This window comes from Heptranchias perlo, chromosome 23, assembly GCF_035084215.1.
Source record: "Heptranchias perlo isolate sHepPer1 chromosome 23, sHepPer1.hap1, whole genome shotgun sequence".
Lineage (NCBI taxonomy): Eukaryota > Metazoa > Chordata > Chondrichthyes > Hexanchiformes > Hexanchidae > Heptranchias > Heptranchias perlo.
In genome coordinates, this window is record NC_090347.1 from 40,101,321 (window position 1) to 40,129,068 (window position 27,748).

General features: G+C 47.9%; 1 protein-coding gene and 1 non-coding gene across 3 annotated transcripts in view; both read left to right on the forward strand.

Annotated features, from left to right (window-relative positions):
• The window catches only part of LOC137341262 (caskin-2-like), a 235,154-nt gene that overhangs the window by 56,901 nt on the left and 150,505 nt on the right, over positions 1 to 27,748 (forward strand). The window lies entirely within an intron of this gene.
• On the forward strand, positions 22,881 to 22,952 carry trnaw-cca (transfer RNA tryptophan (anticodon CCA)). The gene has a single exon. It is a non-coding gene; the product is annotated as a tRNA-Trp (tRNA).

Below are 27,748 nucleotides of genomic sequence, written 5' to 3' on the forward strand. Positions count from 1 at the left end.
TGGGATGGGGAAAGACAGGTTCTGACCCATCAGGGATGCACTCATCGTCTGTTTTAAAACCTAAGCTTGGTGTCACCCCACCGCTACTCTCTGGTGTTCCTCATCTTCTCTCCAACCGTTTTAGGAACAGGAGTAGGCCATTCAGCCCCTCGAGCCTGTTCTGCCATTCAATGAAATCATGGCTGATCTGTATCTCAACTCTATTTCCCTCCTTTAGCTCCATATCCCTTGTTACCCTTACCCAACAAAAATCTATTGATCTCAGTCTTGAAAGCTCCCAATTGTCCCCCAGCATCCACAGCCTTTTGAGGGAGAGAATTCCAGATTTCTGCCACTTTTTGTGTGAAAAAGTGCTTCCTGATTTTGCTCCTGAACGTCCTGGCTCTAATTTTAAGGTTATGCCCCCTTATTCTGGACTCCCCCACCAGAGGAAATAGTTTCTCTGTATCTACCCTATCGAATCCTTTTAACATTTTAAACACCTCGATCAGATCACCCCTCAATTTTCTATATTCAAGGGAATACAAGGCACCTTTATGCAATCTCATATTTAACCCTTAAAGCCCCAGTATCCTTCTGGTGAATCTGCACTACAGCTCCTCCAAGGCCAATAGAGCCTTCCTGAGGTGCGGTGCCCAAAACTGAACACTACTCCAGATGGGGTCTGACCAAGGCTCTGTACAACTGAAACATCACTTCCTCACTTTCGTATTCCGACCTCCTTTGATTACTTTTTGGACCTGTCCACTAGCTTTTAACGATTTATGTACACAGAACACCTAAATCTCTCTGCTCTTCCACAGTTCCTAGCCTCTCGCTCTTGACACTGCGTGCTGGTAATGTAATATGCCACACCACAGTGCCACTTCAGAACCAACTTTTTAAAGGGGCAGTGCCCAGAACTGAACACAGTGCTCCTAGTACCAGTACATGTCAAATTCCCCACCATCAACATCCTGGGGGTCACCATTAACCAGAAACTTAACTGGACCAGCCACATAAATACTGTGGCTACAAGAGCAGGTCAGAGGCTGGGTATTCTGTGGCGAGTGACTCACTTCCTGACTTCACAAAGCCTTTCCACCATCTACAAGGCACAAGTCAGGAGTGTGATGGAATACTCTCCACTTGCCTGGATGAGTGCAGCTCCAACAACACTCAAGAAGCTCGACACCATCCAGGAGAAAGCAGCCTGCTTGATTGGCACCCCATCCACCACCCTAAACATTCACTCCCTTCACCACCGGCGCACTGTGGCTCCAGTGTGTACCATCCACAGGATGCACTGCAGCAACTCGACAGCACCTCCCAAACCTGCGACCTCTACCACCTAGAAGGACGAGCAGCAGGCGCGTGGGAACAACACCACCTGCACGTTCCCCTCCAAGTCACACACCATCCCGACTTGGAAATATATCGCTGTTCCTTCATTGTCGCTGGGTCAAAATCCTGGACCCTTCACCAGGCAGACTGCAGCGGTTCAAGAAGGCGGCTCACCACCACCTTCTTGAGGGCAATTAGGGATGGGCAATAAATGCCCGCCTTGCCAGCGACGCCCACATCCCATGAATGAATTTTTTAAAAGTTCAATAGATGAATGATGCTGTTCTGCACTGCGTATTCTCAGCTACGGAAAAAGATATTACCTCAGTTTTAATTATATCAGACGCAGCCTCTTTTTTTAATCTTGTTTTTGTTGTACTTGTGAAGTCTTTTACTGAGCTTCACTATAATCTTGAGGCTTTCTTGTGGGCAGGATCCATTTGGAAGGATAAAAGCTTAGAAGGATTCAGCCCTGAGGGGGGGGGGGCCTGTGTGTGTGTGTGTGTCCCTCCCCCCTCCCCAATCACCAGCCATCACATGTTTGTGCTGGAAATTACATCTGGAGTGTAAGGCTTCCTCTTTCCTGTGATGTATTTTCTCCTGTGCCGTTCATTGCTGGGGCTGAGAGATCAGGCTGCTCCATTAGTGCTGCTCTGGGAACGACTGTTGGGAGGCATTCGAGATGTGAAGGTCAAATGCAACTTAGGTTTTATGCTGTCCCATCAAACATACCAAGATATGGTGCAGTATGTGTTAGAAACAGAGTAAAGCTCCCTCTACACTGTCTCATCAAACACTCCCAGGACAGGTACAGCTTGGATTAAATACAGAGTAAAGCTCCCTCTACACTGTCTCATCAAACACTCTCAGGGCAGGTACAGCACTGGTTTGATAGAGTTAAATTCCCAAAACAATGTACCTTGATCTCAGAAGTGTGCCCCAAGTTTGACTTCTCCATATCCCACAAGCGCTATCTTTGTGGCTTCTGACTGCAGTTGTCCAATTAGGGACAGATTTGTGTGGCAGGTTCATGCTGACCTGGATTGCCTGCCTAATGTTGCCTTGGGCCATCAAAGAGGGAAGACTGTAGCTTTAAGAGGGCCTGACTGCCCAGAGCTAGCTTGTTTCTGGTGAATGTGACAGTGATGAATGAGGTGAGTCACTGATCTCTTCCTCACTTAGTGACAGCATTAATCAGACGGTAAGGAGTGGAAGCAGACCGAGTGACAGGGAAGGCGCTGGTGTTAACAACCGTCCCATTAACCCCCCACCCGGCTGAGAGTTCCTGGCCTGCAATTCTCACATTAGTATCTGCCGAAATGACGTTTTAACCAGAGCCTAAACCTATCCTCTCGATTACCCCCTTGGACTGGAGGCAGGAGGCAGGGTCTCTGTACTCATTTGGCCTTCCCTTCACCTCGTGATGCAATAGCGTCTTCTGTAATGTATCAGAACCCTCCAAAAAAGGGCATTAATCCTTCTATCACCCCACCCCACCCCAACCCAATCGTCCTGCGGGTACAGTTTTAATGTGGTCAAGATGCAGAGAGGCTAGAACATTTAGCAACTCCATTCCCTCTCCAGTTCCAGTATGCTTCTCGTCAGACAGCTCTGCCCAGCTCTGGGTCTCACTGAATTATGCTGGGCGGGGGTGGGGGGGGGGGTGCTAGGAATAAGGTTGCCAACCCTCCAGGATTGTCCTTAAGTCTCCAGAACATTGCTGTGAGCAACTTGGAAGAAAAATCATAGGGGCATTAAAAAGAATTGTGTGCCTGTTTTTCATTTTCTTTGAACATTGAACAGTTATATTTAAAAAAATAAAGGCTGTTTGACTGACAGTCAAGAGTCATTCATTCGGGTAATGAAGAGTCTGTAGCTTTCCAGTTGACATGGGAAAGCACGGCCCAGTGAGGATGGACGCATCGGGCAACCATTGGTGGGAGTGGGGTGGTTCGGGGCAGCAGGCCGTGTGGTGAAACCTCCAGAAATAGGTTCAGACAGAGTTGGTAACCCTAGCTTAGGTTGTGTTTTTATTTATCTATTTGTAACCCTCAATGACTAAGAGTCTCGGCTGCACAATAGGTGAGAACCTAGTATCCCAGTCTCCAAATGTGGAAGAGGAGCAGTGGGCTTTTTCCAATCATTGCTTCATTATCGTGTGTGTGTGTGTGTGTGTGTGTGTGTGTGTGTTTCTCAAGCGTCTGGGAGTTCACTTACAGCTGCAAGTGATTGAGGGCTATGGTGGTGTAGTGGTTATGTTACTGAACTACCAATCTAGAGAAATGTGAGTTCAAATCCTACTGTGATAGTTTGAGAATTTGAATTCAGTTCAAGATTTTAAAAAAAAGCTGGTTATCAGTAAAAGTGACCATGAAGCTGTCATTTTGTCATCGTAAAATCCTAATGTACTTTTGGGAAGGAAACCTGCCATCCTTACCCGGTCTGGCCTGCATGTGACTCCAGCCCCACAACGTGGTTGACCTTAATTGCTCTCTCAGCAAGCCACTTCAGCTGTATCAAACCCAGAAGAAGGCCTACCACCATCTCGGGGCAACTAGGGATGGGCAATATATGTCGGCCTTGCCAGCGATGCCCGAGAATGAATTAAAAAATAAACAGGAGCATCATGGGCCATCAATTCCATTAGTGAAACACAGGGTCCATGGGTGGATCCAACAAGGTGTCTGCTGTTATTCCTCAATAACAGTATGGTCTTTGAGATTATGATGGACTTGACAGCTCCACCAGATTGCGCAGACTCTTTGTGGTCACGTGCTTCGATTATTGATTAAATTTTAGCCTGGATCAGTTGGTGGCTCACTCAGAAAGTTGTGGGTTCAAGCCCTGCTCCAGGACTTCAGCACATAACCCAGGCTACACTTCAGTGCAGTACGGAGAGTGCTGCATTGTTACATAGAATTACATAGAGTGTACAGCACAGAAACGGACCACTTGGCCCAACAGGTCTCTGCTGGAGTTTATGCTCCATTAGAGCCTCCTCCCACCCTTCATGTAATCCCATCAACATATCCTTTTATTCCTTTCTCCCTCATGTGTTTATCCAACTTCCCCTTAAATGAATCTCTGTTAGTCACCTCAACTACTTTTTCTGGTAACGAGTTCCACATTCTAATCACTCTGTGGGTAAAAAAAAGTTTCTCCTGAATTCCCTATTCGATTTATTGGTGACCATCTTATATTTATGGCCCCCAGTTCTGGTCTCCCCTGCAAATGGAAACATATCTTTCCTACGTCTACCCTTTCATAATCTCAAAGACCTCTATCAGGTCACCCCTCAACTTCTCTTTTCTAGAGAAAAGAGCCCCAGCCTGTTCAATCTTTCCTGATGGGTATAACCCCTCAGTTCTGGTATCATCCTAATAAATCTTTTTTTTCATCTTCTGCAGTGTCTCTATATCCTTTGATAGTGTACTTTTTTTGTTGCAAATTTTCTTCCTTTTTCTCCTTCTACTTCATCGAATCGTACAGCACAGAAGGAGGCCATTCAGCCCATCATGCCTGTGCCGGCTCTTTGAAAGAATTGAATTAGTTCCTCTCTTCCCTGCTCTTTCCCCATAGCCCTGCAAATTTCTCCTTTTCAATTATAAATCCAATTCCCTTTTGAAAGCTATTATTGAATCTGCTCCCACCACACTTTCAGGCAGTGAATTCCAGATCATAACAACTCGCTGCATAAATAAATTTCTCCTCATCTCCCTTCTAGTTCTTTTGCCAATTATCTTAAATCCGTGTCCCCTGGTTACCGACCCTCCTGCCAGTGGAAATAGATTCTACCAATTTACTCCCCTTCTCTCTCTGTCTCGAAGGCATTGGTCCTCCCAGGGGTTCAGTTCCAAGACTCCGAGAGCCGTGATACCTCCCCTCAAGCGGCCACCCTTCGTGTGCGAGGCTAATCTCGGGGTCAGCAGGCTATTCGAGAGCGGAGTGGGGAGCCCAATGCCGTCCTTCTAAGGGGGTCGTTGGATAGCGATCGGGATCCCTGGCTGATTTTCCCCTCCCCTAATTCGGTGGTTCTGAAGAGACTTGCTACTTAGCACAAACTAGGAGTCAACCCTGGAATTTTGCTGTGTCCAGTTCACTGCCTGGACCAAAAGGAGCCAATTTCGGGGGTTTGGGCTGACTTCCTGAACTTGTCAGGTTGATGCCACCCTCTCTCATTTGACAGGGTAATGTGTGCTTGAAAATGATGTCTTTCGATTGAGGCATTCAAGCAAAGGCCCATGTGCCTGTTCAGGCAGCAGCAAAAGATCCCGTGGCAATATTTGAAGAAGGGTAGGGAGCTCTCCTGATTCCTGGACAACATTCCTCCCCTAATGAACACCTGGCAAAACAGATTAACAAGCGATTCATTACATTTGTTGTTTGTGGGAGCTTACTGTGCGCAAACTGGCTGCTGCGTTTGCCTTTGTAACAATAGCGAAAGCACTTCAAAAGTAACTCATCAGATGTGAAGCCCTTTGGGACATCTTTAAGTCATGATAAGGCACTTATAAATGCAAGGTCTTTCTCTCTTCTATCATCCTGCAAGATGACAGTGCCCTTTAATGAAGAGACAGCCAAGTATTTAATGGGAAGATGACACATTAGGGAAATGGCTTGTGCTGTGAACAGATGAATCTGTTAATGTCTTCATGATTAAGCAGCAGGCAGCAGGATGGTTTTACCGATCATTAACATGCACCTCACCCCTCTTCTCCAGCTCCTTCAGGGGTTAGCCTGACTTCAAAGGCCCCGCTTCCCTCCAGTTTTTCATTTGCATTCTCTTTCATCTGTGCCGGCTCAGACGCCGCCCCAGCCACGTGGTCCCTCTCTCCGCCTTGGTGCGGAGAGGAGATAAGGGGGCCTCAGGAGTACCTCACAAGGCCCCAGTTACTGTATTCTCTGTAAGAGCCGCATCCTCTCAGATAATGAAGCAGTCCGAGCCTGCATGAAGCAAGACCGAGACAACATGCAGGTTTCGACTGATAAGTGGTAAGTAACATTCATGCCACACAAGTGCCAGGCAATGACCATCTCCAACAAGAGAGAGTCTAACCACCTTCCCTTGATATTCAACAGCATTACCATCGCCGAATCCCCCACCATCAACATCCTAGGGGTCACCATTGACCAGAAACTTAACTGGACCAGCCACATAAGTACTGTGGCTACAAGAGCAGATCAGAGGCTGGGTATTCTGTGGCGAGTGACTCACCTCCTGACTCCCCAAAGCCTTTCCACCATCTACAAGGCACAAGTCAGGAGTGTGATGGAATACTCTCCACGTGCCTGGATGAGTGCAGCTCCAACAACACTCAAGAAGCTCAACACCATCCAGGACAAAGCAGCCCACTTTATTGGCACCCCATCCACCACCCTAAACATTCACTCCCTTCACCACTGGCGCACAGTGGCTGCAGTGTGTACTATCTACAGGATGCACTGCAGCAACTTGCCAAGGCTTCTTCGATAGCACCTCCCATACCCGCAACCTCTACCACCTAGAAGGACAAGGGCGGCAGGCACATGGGAACAACACCACCTGCACGTTCCCCTCCAAGTCACACACCAACCCCGCTTGGAAATATATCGCCGTTCCTTCATCGTCGCTTGGTCAAAATCCTGGAGCTCCCTACCTAACAGTGGGAGAACCTTCACCACACGGACTGCAGCGGTTTAAGAAAGCGGCTCATCACCACCTTCTCAAGGGCAATTAGGAATGGGCACTAAATGCTGGCCTCGCCAGTGACGCCCACATCCTATGAACGAATAATTAAAAAATTTCCCTCCGCCAGGGGTTTATGGAACATGCCATGGATAGCCGGAACCTGGAGCAGCTTAAACCACTTTGGGTGGGTGAGGGGGGTGAGATTTGTGTACGTGTGCCCCTCAAGGATACTTGACTGCTTTGGGGCACAAGGTTCTGTTGCCTGTACCCTAACTCGCAGCAAGTCCCGTTCACCCATCTCTCCTGTGCTCGCTGACCTACATTGGCTCCCGGAACAACAACGCCTCGATTTTAAAATTCTTATCCTCGTATTCAGATCCCTCCATGGTCTCACCCCTCCCCATCAGTCCAACCTCCTCCAGCTCTACAACCCTCCGACATCTCTGCATTTCTCCAACTCTGGCCTCTTGCGTATCCCCGATTTCCTTCGCCCCACCATTGGTGGCCATGCCTTCAGCTGTCTGGGCCCTAAGCTCGGGAATTCCCTCCTTAAAACTCTCCGCACCTCTACCTCAATCTCCTCTTTTAGGATGCTCCTTAAGACCTGCCTCTTTGACCATGCTTTTGGTCACCTGTCCTAATATCTTATATGGCTTGGTGTCATCCTTAAGATGTCACCTCTGACAGTGCAGCACACCTGAGTACTGCATTGAAGTGTCCGCCTGGATTATGTGCTCGAGTCTCTGCCGTGGAACTTGAACCCATGACCTTCTGACTCTGGCGAGAGTCCTACCAACTGAGCCGTGGCTGACACCAATTCATTTCCTATTTATCTCTTCGTCCACCCCTCCCCCCCAAGGTATACGGTATTCAAGGCTGTACTGTGTTATTGCAAAACTCCAGCATTGTTTCAGCTCAGCAAAAGAAGTGATGTACCCTCCCCATCCGTGTTTATAGTGAGAATATCACCAACAGCAAGTTTAAAGATGCAGCAAGCATGAAGGGGAGCACCTATTATTTCTAATGAAGATCCCTGGAAGGCTGTATTTGAATGTAAGGAGATGTGTGCGTTAATTTCTCTACGTTCCATGAGCGTATTGAATTCAGTCTGTCCCAAGTCCACAACATTTCTGCTCCTGTGACGGTGCTTACAGGGAAGGAAAGTGGAATGGAATGCTTTCAACATTTTATGTTAGGATTTTTAAAACATATTTATAAAAGTGTTTGTGTGTGTGTGTATCTAATTTCTCATTTCCACAGCCTGATTGGCCGGCCTGTGATGTCACTGATTGAGAGCAGCTGACGGCCCCATTGACTGCCGATTGTAAAACAGTGCTCCTGTTAACTTAGGGAGGTGAAGGTCACACTCTGTGTGACTGTACAGAGTTTAGGGATATCCAGCAGGGTAAGGGTTACTCACTGTAATTCTCCCGAGTTACTGTTTATTCAGCAGGGTAAGGGTTACTCAACAACTTGCATTTATACAGCAGCCTTAATGTAGTAAAACATCCCAGACAAAAAGTGACACCGAGCCATGTAAGGAGATACTGGTACAGGTGACCAAAAGCTTGGTAGGTTTTAAGGAGCATCTTAAAGGAGGAGAGAGAGGTATAGAGAGGCGGAGAGGTTTAAGGTCAGGGTTACTCACTGTGTAACTGTAGAGTTACTGTTTATTCAGGGTAAGGGTTACTCACTGTGTAACTGTACAGAGTTACTGTTTATTCAGCAGGGTAAAGGTTACTCACTGTGCAACTGTACAGAGTTACTGTTTTTCAGGGTAAGGGTTACTCTCTGTGTAACTACAGAGTTACTGTTTATTCAGGGTAAGGGTTACTCACTGTAACTGTACAGAGTTACTGTTTATTCAGGGTAAGGGTTTACTCACTGTTCAGCTGCTGAATTGCTGTTCATTCAGTGGGGTAAAGTTTGAAGCCTGGACTGCGTTACGTCGCAGTGTTTGAAGTGCCTGTCACAACGCTTGTTGCGATAACTGTACGAGCTTCCTGTTTATTCAGTGGCGGAGATGTAATCATGAATGAGCTCAGGGCGAAGACTGACACCCAGGGACCAACGCAAACTGTGCGAATCACTGCCGAGCCAGCGTAGCACCCCTCCCCCGCTACGACCCTCCCAACTTTCAAACACAGGCTCTGTTACTGAGACTGGGCCGAGGTCCAGCGCTTGGGGGCTTATAAAAGCGGCTTCGTAATGAGGCTACCCTTTGATCCATCCGTGGTCCTTTCACAGCTAAATATCAGCGAGTCGTTGCAGATAAGAAATGATGTAATGGGCCTGACAGCTCATTGAGAGCTTTGAGAGTGTAACCAGAGGAAAGCTCCTTTTCTACCCGTGGAAGCTCGGTGCCACTCGCAGGCTAATGTGACACCTTCGGGCAATGAAGTTATTTTAAATGCAAAGTTCGGCTGGGATTCCTGAGCCTAACCCAGATTCTGTTTCACTTTAAGCCGCATTTCGCTCTGTTCCGAGAGCCTTTGTCAACTTCTAATAACATAAAAGTGCATTGTCTCCGGCCTAGATTCACATTGCCATCTCTTTTTTTTCCCTCTGATGAATCATTACGTCAGTCCTGTCATTCAGGAGACTCTCTTTCCCAGCCTTTGAGTAGACACTTTGTCCCTGTGCTTTGTGAGTTTCTGCAGAGACAGTTCAGCTTCTTTGCTGAGCTGTCAGCTTGGCTCTGTTGGTAGCACATTTTGTCTCCGATTCAGAAGGTTGTAGATTCATAGGAACATTCGGAACAGGAGTAGTGCCATTCAGCCCCTCAAACCTGTTCAGCCACTCAATTAGATCATGGCTGATCTGCCCCTCAACTCCATTTTCCCACATTTGCTCCACATCCTTTGATACTCTCACCTAACAAACATCTGTCCATCACAGCCTTGAAAGCTCCAATGATCCATGCTTCCACAAATATGTGGGAAAAAAAAAGTCCTTCCTGAATGTCCGAGCTCTAATTTTAAGATTATGCCCCATTGTTCTTGATTTCTCCCACCATAGGAAATAGTTTCTCCCATTTATGTCCCACCCCATGAGCACAGACTGGCACTCTAGTGCCGCACTGTTGGAGCGCTGCATTGTCAGAGGTGCTACCCTTCGGCGCGGACACGATGGGCCGAAGGGCCTCTATCCGTGCTGTATAACTCTATGACTCTATGACTTTACACCGAGGCCGTGTCTGCCTGTTCTCCGGTGGTATAGAGAGATGTTGTGGCATTATTCAAAGAAGATCAGAGAATTAATCTGGTGCCCTGGCCAACATCCGCCTCTCAAATAACACCACCGAAATCTGGCTAACTGCTTATTCATCTCATTGGGATCTTGCTGTGTGCAAAATGACTGCTGTGATTTCATTATAAAGGGCTTTGAGATGCTTCTGAAGAGGTTGTAAGGTGCTGTGTACAACCCAAGTCTTTGTCTCTTGAAGCCACAAGGTACCTAAGTACCTGTTATTAACAGACAGATTTAAATGTCCTGGATTATGTTCAGTGTTTCTGTACTGTAATACTGCTCACATGTAATAAGTGGATTACTCCTTTTAATCTTGTGCCCCATCTGTAGCACTGGAGGCTGCCAACATCTCCCGCAGTTAGCATTGGCAGTGATCGGTGTCTGTGCCCTCATTCCTGCCCTCAGCGTCCGTCTGTATGGAGTTGTACCAATCTGTGCCACCTTGTTCTCTGATCCAAGCGAATACAAGAGGTGTGCCATGGACTCTGTGGTTCGAGCGGCTTTGTCTGCCACCATGAGAACTATTGCTCCAACCTGCAGTGTTGAAGTGAGAAAGCACTTTCTGACGGGCATTGCCCACTGTTGGGGTTAATGATTTGGTCACGGTTATGGTTTGTGTCTGATCCTTTATTATAGCAGGAGCTGATTTTGTATAATGGTGTGCACACACAGCTCTGTGCTGTACAGTAAAGGGAGGAGTTGGGTATAATACAGCCCCAATCCTCTGTTATACCTCAAGGCTTTTTCCAAAGTACAGTCAATCCCCATTGAAAGAACATCCATATCTAATGAATGTTTATTGTAGCAAGCAGGTGTTCATTCTATGGGGTTGACTGTACAACAGTTCATCTAAAACTCTGCTGCCCATATTCTAACTTGCACCAAGACCCGTTCGCCTATAACCCCTGAGCTCGCTGACCTACATTGGCTCCCGGTCCGGCAACGCCTCGATTTTAAAATTCTCATCCTGGTTTTCAAATCCCTCCATGGCCTCGCCCCTCCCTATCTCTGTGACCTCCTCCAGCCCTCCAGCCCTCCGATATCTCTGCGCTCCTCCAATTCTGGCCTGTTGCCGATCCCCAATTTTAATCACTGCACCATTGGCGTCCGTGCCTTCAGCTGCCTAGGCCCTAAGTTCTGGAACTCCCTCCCTAAAGCTCTCCGCTTCTCTCTCCTCTAAGACGCTCTTTAAAACTACCTCTTTGACCAAGCTTTTGGTCACCTGTCCTAATATCAACTTTTGTGGCTCGGTGTCAAATTTTGTTTGATAACGATCCTGTGAAGTGCCTCGGGATGTTTTACTATGTTAACGGTGTCATATCAAAGCAAGTTGTTATATTCTTTGTAATATATATTTAATCCTTAATAATATATTAAAGATCTTACATCTGTGCGCACATCCTGTCAACTTTTGCCATTATAAATTCCGACATCCACATTGATAGTGGAAATTGCCTATGTAAACTTGACCTATCACCCTGTAATTCCACCCTCCTGTCGGTGGAGGTGTTACAGCACCACCATTGGTGGGAGTGTGTGATTACAACCTGACAAATTTACATAGGGAGCTGCCATTGTCAATGTGGCCATTGCAATTTATATAATCCAAATATTAAAATAAGGACAGTATGTATGACTTTAAAACAGGGGTTGAATTACATCTTGCGAATGTTCAGTTCCATTCGCAACCTCTCTGATAATGAAGCAATCTGTGTCTGCATGCAACAAGACCTGGACAACATCCAGGCTTGGGCTGATAAGTGGCAAGTAACATTCATGCCAGGCAATGACCATCTCCAACAAGAGAGAGTCTAACCACCTCCCCTTGACATTCAATGGCATTACCATCGCCGAATCCCCCACCATCAACATCCTGGGAGTCACCATTGACCAGAAACTTAACTGGAGCAGCCACATAAATACTGTAGCTACAAGAGCAGGTCAGAGGCTGGGTATTCTGTGGTGAGTGACTCACCACCTGACTCCTCAAAGCATTTCCACCATCTACAAGTCACAAGTCAGGAGTGTGATGGAATACTCTCCACTTGTTGGAGCTGCACTCATCCGGGCAACAGTCAAGAAGACACCATCCAGGACAAAGCAGCCCACTTGATTGGCACCCCATCCACCACCCTAAACATTCACTCCCTCCACCACCGGCGCACAGTGGCTGCAGTGTGCACCATCCACAGGATGCACTGCAGCAACTCGCCAAGGCTTCTTCGACAGCACCTCCCAAACCCGCGACCTCTACCATCCAGAAGGACAAGGGCAGTAGGCACATGGGAACAACACCACCTGCACGTTCCCCTCTAAGTCACGCACCATCCCGACTTGGAAATATATCGCCGTTCCTTCATCGTCGCTGGGTCAAAATTCTGGAACTCCCTACCTAACAGCACTGTGGGAGAACCGTCACCACACGGACTGCAGCGGTTCAAGAAGGCGGCTCACCACCACCTTCTCAAGGGCAATTAGGGATGGGCAATAAATGCTGGCCTCGCCAGCGACGCCCACATCCCAAGAATAAATGAAAAAAAATCTGCTGCCTTGGTCCAATTATCCCTCGCCCTTTAACCCTGCTTCATTCTTAAGGTCCTGACTTTCCCACGCGTGGGAGATTATTAATTCCATATCATTCAGCAAAATAAATGCCAAAATCCAAATCCATTGTGGATCATGATCAGCACCTGATCATGTCTCTTGGCGATATTCCAAAACACGTATTTTGAAGTGCAGCGACTGTCCTGTGGATAAATGTGATGGCCGTTTTGTACAGGTATGAGGTGAATGATCAGTTGACCTGTTTCTAATGGTGTTAATCGAGGGAGGACTGTTGGCCAGGGTGCCAGGAGAATTCTCTGTTCCTCTTCGAATGGTATGACAAGACCTTTTAACATCTGAATCACTGGAACGGGGAGACGGGGCCTGGGTTTAATGTCACTTTTAAAAGATGACACTCCTGACACTGCAGCACTCCCTGAGTAATGCACTGGAGTGGGGTACTGTGTTGTTTTAGGGCGAGGAGGAACGTTAAGAGCTCTTGGCGCACGTTTTGTATCCAGATATGCATCACTCCGAGTTGCTATTTCTGAGTTTCATTTTAGCAGTTAGCATTTCTGTTCCCTTTAGGAGGGAGGGAGAATAACGTAACTATGGGACAGATTGCAGCCCATTTGGCTCATTAAAAGTCTTCCTTCAGCAAGTCACCTATCTCTGTCCCAAAACCACCTCAGAAGGGAAATAAACCAGAAATTGTTGCTCCATGAAACTTCTCCCTGATCCCTGAAGGTAATGGAAGAGAAACCCATGGATATTGATCTGACCCCACCTTCTGCCTTACTCCGCAACAGACTGTCTTCCACAAGTGTTGTTCTCGTGGTCCTTTCCGTAGTCCTGTCCCATGTTCCCGATTTCCATCAATCCACCATTGGCGGCCGTGCCTTCAGCTGCCTAGGCCCTAAGCTCTGGAATTCCCTCCGTAAACCTCTCCACCTCTCTACCTTTCTCTCATCCTTTAAGACGCTCCTTAAAACCTACCTCTTTGACCAAGCTTTTGGTCACCTGTCCTAATATCTTCTTTTGTGGATCGGTGTCAAATTCTGTCTGATTACGTCTTTGTGAAGCGCCTTGGGATGTTTTACTATGTTAAAGGCGCTATATAAATGTAAGTTGTTGTATGGTCCCAACAACATAGCTATCTTGTTCCTCCAGGTATTTGACCATGGCCACCTACATTTATCCTGATCCCCTTCATTTTTCTGATAACCCACTACTTAACCAGCTCGTTTATAAAGGGTTAATAACACAGCATGAAGTGTCTTCCGTGGGAACTCATTCTGCATCCACAGAATTTGCATTTATATTGTACCTTTAACGTTGAAGAACGTTGCAAGGTGCCTTCCTGTTCCCATTATTTTGTAAAGTTTTTTTTTGGATTAAATGATGACTATTGATGACATCATCAGAAGCCGGGCCTGGTTTCAGGGTGTGACTGAGCCTGGGGGTGTGAGGAGGTGCCGTGAAGCAGTCTCTCGCTTTGGAGGCTTCAAGTAATGTTCTTTTTTTTGCTCACATGTGTTCAACTCCCTTGTGATGAGTAATTCCTCCATCATCATTTCACCTGGTGTCATTAGCCATTTAAATAAATAGCTGCTCCAAGCCATGGAGCCAGCTCGGAGCTCCATACTGGGCCTCATTGCCCTTGGTTAGGGAAAAGAATAGCTCTCATCAGTTCCTGTTTCCCATCGTTATTCTGTGACTCCTACCTCGTGTGTGGGCCAGGTCATCCCCACACAGTTTAGTAGGCTTGGGCGAGATTGTTGTTTTCTTATATTCGCGCTCTTCTCTTGGAGAACAGTATGAGGTAGTGGAAGGATTTGCAGGCTGATTTAACAGTCTGACGGGCTGTGACATGAATGCTCCTTCCATGGCCGTAACCATCTTTATACCAGCCGATAGGGTGGTGGGTTTTATGGGCTCCCACAACCCATATGATGAGGGGGAGGGCGGGGGGGGGGGCTTTCACATTCACCGGACACAAGTATCCCGCTGGATGTCAATCCAGAATTCCGAGCTGGAGCTCTGGTCTCCACTCACCGGGACTGTCTGGAGCGGGATACGAACCCTGCACCTTCTGACTCAGAGGTGGGAATGCTACCACTGGGCCAAAGGCTCGCTCCTTGGGTGAGTTACTGGAGGGCAACGGACGCCTGTGGAACTGTGCCGCAATGTGGGCCAACACTGTTAACAGCAGGGAATGCCAACTCTGGTTGGACCGTATTCCGGGAGGCTTCATCACATGACCTCCTGCCTCCCACCGGCCCGCCTTCACACTCCCGCCATTGGTCGCCCAACACATCAGTCGGTCAATAATGGCGGCTAGATTACCCACGATCCCCATGTACTCCAGAAACCGCTCTATCCATTGCCTGGTTTTGTCAGAGCTGGATTGCACCCTGGGCATGTTGTGACCCTGCTGCTTGTCTTGAGTCCAATTGGAGCGGAACAGGAGAAGACAATGCGCCTATGATTTTTCTCGCGGGAGTGCCTGGGAGATTAATCTTCAATTCCAGGAGACTCCAGGACAATCTGCGAGGGTTGACAACTCAAGGTTATTGTGGGGGGTGAAAATCACAAGCAAAAGGCAATTGGATATGAGGAAATGTTTGTTTAAATTGCAGGGGGTAATGAATGGCATTCTCTCTCGGTGGGGAGGGGGAAATCGTTGCCATTGTTTTGGGGACGTTGCGAGGTATTTTCATTTGCAAGCAACGCAAAAACATCATGATGTCTACATTTACAAACACCTAGCAGTGGGTGTCTAAGAGATTCATCGAGGGTGCCAATGCAATGTCCCTTTCGTGCCAACTGCTGCTTACCTTCTGCCGACTTGCTGGCAGGAACCCAGCTCGGTACCTCACATGCTACTCAGTGTTGAGCGTTGCAACGGAAATACAATTCCATTTCTCATTGGGGGACTTTCACTAGCGGGGAGGTCACTGTGATCGGCAGAGAACCTTTATCCAGCAGCAAAATCCCCTGACCTCCCCCGGCAGTTAGAATCGTAGAATTGTACAGCAAAGGAGGAGCCCATTGCCCCTGTGCTCGCTCTCTGAAGGAGCTATCCACTGAGTCGATTTCACCTGCCCTTTCCCAGTACCCAGGTTTCAGCCGTGGCTCAGTGGTAGCACTCTCGCCTCTGTGTCAGAAGGTTGTGGGTTCAAGCCCCACTCCAGACACTTGAGCATATCATCCAGGCTGACACTCCAGTGCAGTACTGAGGGAGTGCTGCACTGTCGGAGGTGCTGCCTTTCAGATGAAACGTTAAACTGAGGCCCCGTCTGCTCTCACAGGTGGAGGTAAAAGATCCCACAGTACTATTGGAAGAAAAGCAGGGGAGTTTTCCCCGCTGTCCTGGCCAACATTTATTCCTCAACCAACATTGCATAAAAAACAAATTATCTGGTCATTAAGGCATTGCTGGTTGTGGGATATTGCTGTGCACAAATTGGCTGCTGCGTTTCCTACATTACAACAGTGCCTGTACTTCATTAACTGTAAAGCGCTTTGGGACATCCTGAGGTCATGAAAGGCGCTATATAAATGCATTGGCTAGATGTTTCTTTAAGGGCAAAGTGCCAGTGCTGCTGAAGGCTGTGCATGTGACCGACAGGTCTTGGCATTTGGATGCGGAGGGGAGCCGCTCAGAAAAGAGAAGGGAATAAAAATAGCTTCATTGACATTCAGCAAACAAGCCTCAAATCAGTTGCATGCAACCTCGCGAGAAACTATGAAAGCAGAACTAATTTTGATAAAGTGCAACCTCCTCGCGTGCTCCTGCTCAAACAGGTCGCTCGCAACACTTCTGAGCAGTAACATGGGAGCAGCTGGCAGTCTTGGTGTTAAAGCTGATAAATGTTGTTCTTGTTGAGGTATCTGTACAAGAACACTTGTCCAGTACATCAGTCACATGTGGCTAATTGCTTTATGATTAGTAAATAAACAATGAGTAATAGATACCATTGTTGGGCAATACTCATTCACACTGTATATATGTACTTTGACGTTTTTGTGCGTTTGTTGATAAAGGTAACAAAAAGCGGAGTGTGAGAGTTTTTTTGATTGTTGTGTGTGCTCATCCGCTCGACTATTCCAGTGCTCTTGGGAGGGGTCCGCACGGGGAAGGGGGGGTCTGCACGCAGAGGACTCGTTGACTGTGTGGAGCACTCGGTTTTTCTCAGGCTGAGTCCTGCTATTGTTTCCTTAATTTTGGGTGCAAATCAGGAAGCCACACAGAGAATTAAGAAGGTGGTTAGCACCAGGTGATGAGGGAGCGATTTGTGGAATGGGAATTACATAGGGTTGCCAACTCTGGTTGGATGTATTCCTGGAGATTGTATCTCATGACTTCCCGCCTCTAACTGTCCCTCCTCCCACACTCCGGCCATTGGTTGCCCGACACCTCCATCCTCATAGCACACCCACTTCCCGTACCAATTGGAAAGCAAACACTCTCTTCAGTACCCATTGGATGATTGTTGGCTGTCAGTCAAACAGCCTTTTTTCCCCCGTCTCCAATATTTTTATAAATAATAAATGAAAGTGATCAAAAAAAAAAATGAATATAAACACAATGCTCTTATGATTTTTCTCCCGGGTGTTGCTCGCAGTAGGGTCCAGGAGATTAATCTTCAATTCCTGGAGACTTCAGGGCACTCTTGGAGGGTTGGCAACCCCAGAATTACATGGAGCTGGAACGTATCCTACCTGTGAGATTATTAACCCCTGGTGAACTTGTGTGTTCTAATAATTGGCTCTGCACCTTTACAGGCAGTGAGATTGGTTCATTCAACACATGTAAAGCTGTGTTGGTCCTAAATTAGAAATCTGAGAAATAAAAGCATCTCCTCCTTCCAATAGCACTGCGGTACGGTTTCAAGGACCAACAACCCTCCTGTACCCTCTCCAAGTGTCCATTCCTCATGTTTGAGCTTGCACGGTGAGTGTTGGTCTGCTGTTTGATCCATGGGAGTGTGACAGCCGAACCCTACTCTGTTCCTAGTCTCGACTGTGGTCATACTGAGGAAGCCAACAAAAATGGGAAGTCCTCCTGGGATTGCGCTCTCCTAACCCCTAGTGGCCACTTATGGAACAGCAGTAGTTGTGGCCAGCAGCAAATTGAGACCAGCTCACCAACGTGCTTTCTCATCCAGGCCCAGTGCAGGGAAGGTTGATGGTAGAAGGGCATGTGATTAAACCTCCAGGAATATGTCCAACCACAGTAAACAACCCTGGGCTGAAGAGAGAAAGAGTGTCATTATGTAAGCCAGAAAGTTATGAGGTAATTTGGAGTTTCTGAACAGCAAAAAAAAAAGATGCTCGACTGTGTGTCAGCTGTGGCTCAGTTGGGAGCACTCTCGCCTCTGAGTCAGAAGGTTGTGGGTTTAAGCAGCACTCCAAGGATTTGAGCGCAAAAATCCAGCCTGCACTCCAGTACACTAATGAGGGATTGCTGCACTGTCGGAGGTGCCGTCTTTTGGATGAGAAGTTAAACCGAGGCCGCGTCTGCCCTCTCGGATGCATGTAAAAGATCCCGCGGTACTATTCGAAGAAGAGCTGGGGAGTTCTCCCCGGTGTTCTGGCCAATATTTATCCCTCAACTGGCATTAAATACAGATGATCTGGTCATTATCACGTTGCTGATTGTGGGACCTTGCTGTGTGCAAATTGGCTGTCGTGTTTCCTACATTACAACACATGCAACTATTTCAACATGACTACTTCATTGGCTATTAAGCACTTTGGCACATCCTGAGGTCGTGAAAGACGCTATATAAATCCAATCCTTTCTTTCTATGTGTAGACGCGGTACAGGCTCTAAGCTACCCATTAGGGAGAAAACAGCATGAGGCTGTGGGCTGAGGTGGAAGATGCTGGTAGCAACTCCAGGGGGAAATAACGAGGCCACTTGGACAAAGTTGCATGTGTCGTACCCCGAGGCCTGGATGGTAGAGGTCGATTGTTGAGCTGCTGTGGGCTAAAATCCTTGCTGGATTGCCTGTCTCAAAGTTTCTAAGTGATCCAGTAGGGGGAACACTTTACAGTCGTGGAGCGTCAGACACGCAGAGCATTCCTTCTGGTTCGTCAACCCACAGACATTCCTGTATACAGCATTGTGTTTCATTATTAATCCCCTCTCCAGACATCTTTCATTTTGTGCATTACCTAATAACAAATTAAATTAATACTACTTTTTCATTTGCTGAAACCGTCTATCTTGTAATCTCCTTGTGTCAGAACCTGCAAGTTATTAATTATAACCTGCACCAACTGTGTTATTGTTGAGCAATCCACCGAGATGTAATTCTGAATAATTTAGAGTGATTCAGATTAGGTTTTAATGCCGTTTAGATGAGACGTTAAATCGAGTCCCCGTCTGCCTGTTCAGGTAAAAGATCCCATGGTACTTTTTCAAAAACAATACCTGGTGTCCTGGCCAACATTCCTCCTTCAACTAACACCACCTAAACCCGTCTGCTTATCTAGCATCGCCTTAAATGCATCTATGCTGTTCGCCTCAACTACTCCTTGTGGTAGCGAGTTCCACATTTTAACCAATCTTTGGGTAAAGAAGTTTCTCCTGAACTCCTTATTGGATTTATTAGTGTCTATCTTATATTTATGGCCCCTAGTTTTAGAAGTGGAAACATCTTCTCTATATCTACCCTATCAAACCCCTTCATAATTTTAAAGACCTCTATCAAGTCACCCCTCAGCTGTCTCTTTTCTAGAGGGAAAAAAAACTCCAGCCTGTTCAGCTTTTCCATTTAGGTATAACCTCTCAATTCTAGTATCATCCTAGTAAATCTTTTTTGCAGCTTCCCCAGTTCCTCTATATCCTTTTTATAATATGACCAGCACTGAAATAATGGTCAAAAAAGTGGCTTCCCCGTCTATCACTCAGTCCGTGCAATTGAGCTCAAGGTCCCACTTGCATGCAGACCAACGTTTCAAGCACCAAATGTAAGATCTTGCCCCCTGCGAGGTGGCATTATACCACAGTCACCAACTGCAGTCATGATGTGGAGATGCCGGTGATGGACTGGGGTGGACAAATGTAAGGACTTGCACAACACCAGGTTAGAGTCCAACAGTTTTATTTTAAATCACAAGCTTTCGGAGCTTTCCTCCTTCGTCAAGTGATTTTATTTAAAATAAAACTGTTGGACTATAACCTGGTGTTGTGCAAGTCCTTACATTTGACCAACTGCAGTAACTGCCCAGGCAACAGGGTTCACTTTCATACCTCGGGCTTTGCCGAGCCCGAGGGAAGTTGATGCTAGTTTGCTGTCCTGAGGAGGTTGACCATTTGAGTATTGGTTGCTCTGTGTTAGTCTGCTGTCCTGGGATGTCCAGATTTACTGGTTCAAACATGGACTGTATGGTTAGAAATTGGTAGACCCTATTTCATCCACATTGAATGTAGGTATTGTCTCTCGGTTTGGCAGAGATTCAGGAATGAGAGAGGCAAGCACCCAGGCCTATCGCCCCATCTAGTAAGCTTAGAGGTGAGCCCTGAGTCCTCCGTCACACTTGGTGCCATTTTGGCCACTTGTAGGCCTCAGCCTGAAGTGCCCATTTAAGTTTTTTTTTAATTGCTATTTGTTTACCATTGCTCTTTGGGCCGCCCTGTGCAACACACCCTTGTGAAGTGAAAGGGCAGACAGCCAACCTACTCCCAGGCCAATACTGGCGCCATCAGCTGCCAGATTTTGAGCATTATTGCCAGAAGCCTGGGAGTAGGTTACCTGTTGGATGGTGTGTAGCTCATGGAGACTCGGGCAAATATCTTCCCACACACCCCCATAAAATAAGTCTGAGTTGTTGAGTCGCCGGATTTAACTCTCTCCTCATAGTGTAACTGAAAAGATTATTTCAGGCTTGCTGCCATATTGGACATTGCTGTTGCTACAGGCAACCGCTTAGGCCAAGGTGCAACGGAGCTATAATCACTTAGCTCTTCCTGCAGGAGGTCCAGGTCCCTTTTTAATGGGCCAAAAGCAGGGTGCTCAGGGACTCCTCTGGCACCAAGTGTGAAGGAGGACTCGGGGCTCACCTCTAAGCTTACTAGATGGAGCGATAGGCCTGGGTGCTTGCCTCTCTCATTCCTGAATCTCTGCCAAACCGAGAGACAATACCTACATTCAATGAGTCAGACTGTTCCCTGGAGCAGAAGCAGTCGAGCCGGCTGGTAATGGAGCCATTGTATTTTCACCTAACACTACCACTGAACCAAGATGAGGTCATCCCTAGCCTGTTCTGATGGCAGTCACACTGACTCCACAGCATTTATCAGAGGTGAGGGGCGTGGCCAGTAATGTGACTATCCCATAATCAGACAGCGGCAGTTTATTTTTGGCTGGGGGAAAGGGAGGATTGTAATTCAACTCGTTCCCTGAGTAGGGCCGCCAAATCTGGTTGCACGTATTCCTGGAGGTATCATCAAAAATCCTCCAACTTCCAACAGCCCTGCCCAGTCAACCAATCTATTTTCTGCACCGCAGAAGATTTTTTATAACTAATAAACCGAAAGTACTTAAAGAGAATTTTTTAAAACACAATTTTTTTTTTAATGCCCCAATAACATTTCTCCTGGGTTGCTCGCAGTGGTGTCCAGGAGATTAATCTTTAATATCAGGAGACTCAAGGAGGGTTGGGAACCCCATCACTGAGGAAAAGGGAGCTAAAAGATTTCATTAACGGACCTCATGGTGTGTGAAGTTTATTTGTTATTTTCAGATCATGGTAAGAGTAGCACGCTTTGGACTTTGGACCGAAGTTCCCCAAAGCTCTCCACCACTGGGGTTTTCCTCACCTTATTTCTGGGTCTATTGTAGACTTTATGATAGAGACTGATTGCTATGATTAGTCAACAACTCCATTATCATTGTATCATGTGACCACCATAGAAACTTAGAAAATAGGAGCAGGAGTAGGCCATTCGGCCCTTCGAGCCTGCTCCGCCATTCAATATGATCATGGCCGATCCTCTATCTCAAGCAGGTCAGAGGCTGGGTATTCTGCGGCGAGTGACTCACCTTCTGACTCCCCAAAGGCCTTTCCACCATCTACAAGGCACAAGTCAGGAGTGTGATGGAATACTCTCCACTTGCCTGGATGAGTGCAGCTCCAACAACACTCAAGGAGTTCGACACCATCCAGGACAAAGCAGCCCACTTGATTGGCACCCCATCAACCACCCTAAACATTCACTCCCTTCACCACTGGTGCACTGTGGCTGCAGTGTGTACCATCCACAGGATGCACTGCAGCATCTCGCCAAGGCTTCTTCAACAGCACCTCCCAAACCCGCGACCTCTATTACCTAGAAGGACAAGAGCAGCAGGCACATGGGAACAACACTACCTGCACGTTCCCCTCCAAGTCACACACCATCCCGACTTAGAACTATATCGCCGTTCCTTCATCGTCACTGGGTCAAAATCCTGGAACTCCCTTCCTAACAGCACTGTGGGAGAACCTTCACCACATGGACTGCAGCGGTTCAAGAACGCGGCTCACCACCACCTTCTCAAGGGCAATTAGGGATGGGCAATAAATGCTGGCCTCACCAGCGACACCCACATCCCATGAATGAATAAAAAAAATACCATATTCCCGCTCTCTCCCCATACCGCTTGATGCCTTTTGTGTCTAGAAATCTATCCAGCTCCTTCTTAAATATATTCAGTGACTTGGCCTCCACAGCCTCCTGTGGTAGAGAATTCCACAGGTTCACCACCCTCTGAGTGAAGAAATTTCTCCTCATCTCAGTCCCAAATGTCCTACCCCGTATCCTGAGACTGTGACCCCTCGTTCTGGACCCCCCCAGCCAGGGGAAACATCCTCCCTGCATCCAGTCTGCCTAGCCCTGTCAGAATGTTATATGTTTCAATGAGATCCCCTCTCATTCTTCTAAACTCTACTGAATACAGGCCAGGTCGACCCAATCTCTCCTCATATGACAGTTCTGCCATCCCAGAAATCAGTCTGGTGAACCTTCGCTGCACTCGCTCTATGGCAAGTACATCCTTTCTTGGATAAGGAGACCAAAACTGCACACAATACTCCAGTTGTGGACCTCGTGGCGCAACGGTAGCGGGTCTGACTCCAGATCAGAAGGATGCGTGTTCGAATCACGTCGGGGTCATTGCATAACAAAGAGATCTAGGAGTACAGGTTCATAGCTCCTTGAAAGTGGAGTCACAGGTGGATAGGTTGGTGAAGAAGGCATTCAGCATGCTTGGTTTCATTGGTCAGAACATTGAATACAGGAGTTGGGATGTTTTGTTGAAGTTGTACAAGACATTAGTAAGGCCACACTTGGAATACTGTGAACAGTTCTGGTCACCCTATTATAGAAAGGATATTATTAATCTAGAAAGAGTGCAGAAAAGATTTACTAGGATGCTACCGGGACTTGATGGTTTGACTTATAGGGAGAGGTTGGATAGACTGGGACTTTTTTCCCTGGAGAGTCGGAGGTTTAGGGGTGATCTTATAGAAATCTATAAAATAATGAGGGGCATAGATAAGGTCGATAGTCAAAATCTTTTCCCAAAGGTAGGGGAGTCTATAACGAGGGGGCATAGATTTAAGGTGAGAGGGGAGAGATACAAAAGGGTCCAGAGGGGCAATTTTTTCACTCAAAGGGTGGTGAGTGTCTGGAACGAGCTGCCAGAGGCAGTAGTAGAGGCGGGTACAATTTTGTCTTTTAAAAAGCATTTGGACAGTTACATGGGTAAGATGGGTATAGAGGGATATGGGCCAAGTGCAGGCAATTGGGACTAGCTTAGTGGTATAAACTGGGTGACATGGACATGTTGGGCCGAAGGGCCTGTTTCCATGTTGTAAACTTCTATGACTCTATGACTCTAAGAGGTGTGGTCTCACCAAGGCCCTGTATAACTGCAGTAAGACATCCTTACTCCTGTACCAGGATGGTAGAAGGCGAACTAGATGAACCTTGGTGTTTTTTTCATCTGACAATTCCTATGTTCCTATTTGTTTCCCTTCTCTTTTTCTCCGCTCCTTCCTGAAAGCACTCACTCTTGCTGAGATGCAGTTCCAGGAGGCACCAGCTCCCCTCTCTGAACGTGTCCATTCTTCCAGTATGAATTTGGACAGTGAGTGTCGATAGGTTATTCAAGATGATTAAAGGATTTGATAGGGTAAATAGATAGAACCTATTTCCTCTGTTGTCCAGAACAAGGCGGGGGGTCATAACCTTAAAATTAGAGCCAGGCCATTCAGTGGTGATATCAGGGAGCACTTCGTCATATAAGGGCTGGTGGAAATCTGGAATCCCCCCCAAATAAAGCTGTTGAGGCTGGGGGTCAATTGAAAATTTCAAAATTGAGATGGATAGATTTTTGTTAGGCAAAGGTATTAAGGATTATGGAATCAAGGCAGGTAGATGGAGTTAAGATGCAGATCAGCCATGATCTAACTGAATGGTGGAACAGGCTGGAGGGGCTGAATGGCCTACTTCTGTTCCTATGTTCCTAAGGAGGGAGAATCACAGCTGAGCCTGGTTCTATCCACGTCTGTGTACTTTCCAGCAAGGGTGACTGGATAGCCATCAGGAGCAGAAACCGCAGCCAATTTCCCCCCCACCAATTGTGGTGCCAATCTCTCTTTAAAAGAAGGACTATGTATCATTATTGGGCTTTGCCTTGAGTTCAGGGGACTGCATTGGCTCATCAGGATGACATGACATGCCCTCAGCTCCATTTGTAAACTGGATTGACTCAGAGATGCACCTAAAGAGAGTGTGGACATGGTGTGCCCTCCTCAGTCGGATGGGCACAGTTCACAGCTCGAAGTTCATGATGTAGAAGTCAGTCTGTACCCTGTTAGGTCAAACGATTGTGAAGTGTCATCAAATCAGTTAGTCCCCGGCAGGAGGGAGCAGACTGCGGCATATTGAGCTCCACTCAGCACCGTACTGTTCAACTGAGCAGGAGTGCTTGAAGGCGAAGACTGAAGAGCAGCCTGGCAAGCACTAGGGTCAGGGTAAAGTCATAACTTGGGAGGGGGTGATTTTACCCTTACCTGCCTGGAAGAAACTGGGTGATTGGGGTGGGGGGTGACGGTTACTCAGCCTCCTGGATCCCTCTGTTCCTGATTTTAATGGACGTCTCTGGACAGGCATCTAAGTTGCCCGCCAAAGGCCGGTGGGGTCCTAATTGGCATATGCTGATCAGGGTCTGATGATGTCATTGGGCCCCGATAGTGATTTGAACTTCGACCTGAGCGGGGAAGTTACCGCGGATTTCCTGCCAGTTAAAGGTCAGCGTGAAGAGGATTGAGATGTTTGAAGAGGCTCTCCTGATAAGTTTGTTACTGTCCTTTGTGGGGCCAGGAGGAGTAGGAGTGCTCCTACGGGCTCAACAAGGAATGTTTAGGCCTCCCCTTCCCCAGACCTCCTCCCCCTTCCGTACTGCGAGACCCCCATTACTCACATTTATCTTAGTGCTGGTGGGCAAGCCTTGACCGCCTGATTTTCTGTAGGCCGGTAGCCACTTTTCTTCAGTTCCGGGCGGGGAATGCACCAGCCATGTTGAAATGAGGCACATTGGTTAAAATTGCCTCCCGTTGGCAGTTAAAATCCGCCCCCCCCCCCCCAGCCGATCTTATAGTGCCCTCTCTTTGAACATAAGACGTTGGTCTGCGTTCTCTAATTCTCTCTCTGCTGAGTGCTCAGATTTGGTTTGGATCAGAGGTGTAGAGGGTGGCACATGGAGGGCAGGCACTCACCTAGAGTGTGGAGGGGTCAGGCGTGGGGTGGAAGAGTTATCCCAGACCCAACTTGCCCACCTGTGAGCGACGGCTTACATAGCAACAGAGACTTAGGAGCAGGCCTTACAAGGCGACAGAATCCTTGGAGTACGCCTTGCATGGCAACAGAGGCCTTGGAGCAGGCCTAACACAGCAACAGAGGCCTTGGAGCAGGCCTAACACAGCAACAGAAGCCTTGGAGCAGGCCTTGCACAGCAACAGAGGGCATGGCGCAGGCCTAACACAGCAACAGAGGCCTTGGAGCAGGCCTAACACAGCAACAGAGGCCTTGGAGCAGGCCTAACACAGCAACAGAAGCCTTGGAGCAGGCCTAACACGGCAAAGGAGGCCTTGAAGCAGGCCTATCAGCTGGGGGACAAAAAATGAATTTAATCTCCCCCTCAACTGCTGCTTTATGAAGTATCAGAGCCATACTTGACTTCTGCTACATAATGCATTGAGACAAAATTGGAATTCACGTCACAGACGCTCGCACAGGACACATTTACCAAACATACACACGCTGAGCCCATCATATGAAACTAATGAATGCCAGTTCATCCATCACCAGCACAGCTTGCCCTCCTCGAACAGCAGCTCCCCTGGACTTGCAGCTTACGGCAAACAGCCTGCATTTATATAGCACTCCTCGAGTTAGAAAGGGCTTTCCAGCACACAGAAGGAAGAATAAATAAATGGTGGGTAGATGGAATTTGGGGATGGGACCAAAGGAGTGGCTGAGGAGAAATGTTTGAAGGCAGGTAGGGAGGTAGGCGAGGTGGAGGGATTTAGAAAGGGAGGCGAGGTGGAGGGATTTAGATTGGGAGGCGAGATGGAGGGATTTAGATTGGGAGGCGAGGTGGAGGGATTTAGATTGGGAGGCGAGGTGGAGGGATCTAGGGAGGGAGGCGAGGTGGAGGGATCTAGGGAGGGAGGCGAGGTGGAAGGATTTAGAGAGGGAGGCGAGGTGGATGGATTTAGGGAGGGAGGTGGGGTGGAGAGAGGAGAGGTGGAGGGATTTAGGGAGGGAGGCGAGGTGGAGGGATTTAGGGAGGGAGGCGAGGTGGAGGGATTTAGGGAGGGAGGCGAGGTGGAGGGATTTAGGGAGGGAGGCGAGGTGGAGGGATTTAGGGGGAGAGGCGAGGTGGAGTGATTTAGGGAGGGATTTAGGGGGAGAGGCGAGGTGGAGTGATTTAGGGGGAGAGGCGAGGTGGAGGGATTTAGGGGGAGAGGCGAGGTGGAGGGATTTAGGGAGGGAGGCGAGGTGGAGGGATTTAGGGAGAGGAGAGGCGGAGGGATTTAGGGGGGAGAGGAGAGGCGGAGGGAGGGAGGCGAGGCGGAGGGATTTAAGGAGGGAGGGAGGCAAGGTGGACAGATTTGGGGAGAGAGGCGAGGTTGAGGGATTTAGGGAGGGAGGGAGGCGAGGCGGAGGGATTGAGGGAGGGAGGCGAGGTGGATGGATTTGGGGAGAGAGGCGAGGTGAGGGATTTGGGGAGGGAGGCAAGGCAGAGGGATTTGGGGAGGGAGGCGAGGCGGAGGGATTGAGGGAGGGAGGCGAGGTTGAGGGATTTAAGGAGAGAGAGGCGAGGCGGAGGGATTTGGGGAGGGAGGCGAAGCAGACGGATTTGGGGAGGGAGACGAGGCGGAGGGATTGAGGGAGGGAGGCGAGGCGGAGGGGTTTAGGGAGGGAGGCGAGATTGATGGATTTCGGGAGGGAGGTAATTTGTGGGACCTTGTGCACAAATTGGCTGCTGTATTTCCTACATTACAACAGGGGAGTACACCTCAAAAGTACTTAATTGGCTGTAAAGCGCTTTAGGATGTCCTGAGGTTGTGAAAGGCTCTATATAAATGCAAGTTCTTTCTTTCATAGTTCTTGTGGAGTTGAGTTTTCCCATTCCATCTTGTTTTGGAGCAGCAAATAACAACAGCTCACAACTCTCACCTACTGAGTGCTTTCACTTGTGCGGACCTTTTCCAGAGACGAGTTTGCGGCCTTAGTTAAAGCAAAGCTGGAGCCTAGCCCCGTGCAGTGAGCTTGTTGGGTCAACTGCATTGCTGGTGCTCCCGTGTATCTCTCCCTCCCCCAAAGTGTCACTGTGTTTTGTCGCAGGGTGAAAAGTGGGCTGACTGCTCACTGAATGGACTCTCTCCACCTGGCTATCA